We start from the raw sequence: 1,899 nt of genomic DNA on the forward strand, positions 1-1,899 counted from the left end.
TGAGGAATATTTTAGTGTTTAAGATATACTTGAGAGAGAGTGATATTGGGTGTACTTGGGTGAAACACTTGAGTGAACTTGTAATTCTCTTTTATCATAGTGATAATATCATTGTTGCTCTTCAACCGTGGACGTAGGCAAATTGCTGAACCACGTTAATTTCTCGGTGTCATTTTCTCTATTTAAATTTTCTCCATGTGTCTTCCGCATCAACATTTACAAAAATCTATTATTTCGAATTAATTATATATATAGCTTCTTTGTTGTTTTATCTTCATGTTCGAGCTCGGTCATAACCGGGATGTCCTCCTACTACTATGAGTATCATGTGCAGCATTCCGTATGTCATCGTTAGTCACATAAGGTGGGTCCACTTGTGGCAGATGTCATAAATGCTCTTGGCGCAACATTAATGTCTATGACATGCTATTTAATGCACCTCTGATATACTATTTAATGCACCTTTGACATGTCATTTAATGTGTTGTTGACTCGCCATTAATGAAAAATCGCTTGTCATGTCGTTTGCACATTCTACCGGCCCCCAACAATTCAACAAGAACATATATGCAGGACAAGCAAGGACGACTAGAGTACATCCCCCATACTCGTTAAATGTTGGCCAATAACCAGATGTCATTTCAGCATTTCCTAAACTCTATAAATATAAGAGATCACACATGGAATATAATTGATTCTCATTACCTTATTTATTGCTGTAGTTTTTGCTCTAATTTCTCTCTTATTTGCTCCATTTATCTTTCTAAAATATTCAACTGACTTGATCGCCTGAGAACCTTTTAAGGTGCCTCCCTCGGCGGGTCTAGACGATATTCCGACCAAATCTTATGATCCTTCATACTCTAACGGGCATACATCATTAACCTTTGTGCATCAACTACCGACAATTCCCTCCTAATACAAAAGAATATTGGCAGCCCGGTCATACCCGAGCTACCCCCTTACCTTGAGAATTGTTCCAGCCTAGTCATACCCGGGCTACCCCCTTACCTTGAAAACTGTTCCAACTCGGTTATACACAGGTCATCCCCCACCAGCCCCAAAGAGTCTACCATTCCAGTCATCTCTGATCAACCTAATAGACCGGGGGCAACTGTTTCAGCCCGGTTATAATCGGGTTGTCTTCCTTATACTTCGAGTATCATGATGTGCAGCATTCTGTATGTCCCTGTTACTCGCATAAGATGGGTCTATTCGTGGCAGATGCCATAAATGCTCCTAGTGCAGCATTAATGTCTCTAACACGCTATTTAATGCACCTTTGATATGTTATTTAATGCACCTTTGACATGTCATTTAATGCGCTGCTGACTCACCATCAATGTCAAAACAACAAATCGCCTCTCACGCCATCTATACATTCTACCTTCCCCCGAAAATTCGATAAGAATAGATCCACAAGACAAGCAAAGACGACCAGAGTACATCCCCGTACCCGTTAAATGCTGGCCAATAACCAGATGTCATCTCAGCATTTCCTAAACTCTATAAATAGAAGAGACCACCCATGGAGTATAATCAATTCTCATTCTCTCATTTATTGCTGCACCTATTGCTCTAACTTATCTCTTTTTTGCTCTTTTTATCTCTCTAGAATATTCAACTGACTTGATTGTCGGAGAACCTTTTCAGGTACCTCCCCCGACGGGTCCAGACGATATTCCAACCAAATTTTCTGATCCTTCATACTCTACCGGACATTCATCATCGACCACTCTGCACCAACTACCGACAATTCCCTCATAATACAAAAGAACATTGGCGCAGTCTATGGCTAACCTACAACATGTTGATCACCCGTAACCATGCTCAACCACCTAGCCAAGCAGAATCGCTCAACACAAACATTCCCCCAAATCACAACACCCCTTCTATAGA

Source organism: Lupinus angustifolius, chromosome LG04, assembly GCF_001865875.1.
Source record: "Lupinus angustifolius cultivar Tanjil chromosome LG04, LupAngTanjil_v1.0, whole genome shotgun sequence".
NCBI lineage: Eukaryota > Viridiplantae > Streptophyta > Magnoliopsida > Fabales > Fabaceae > Lupinus > Lupinus angustifolius.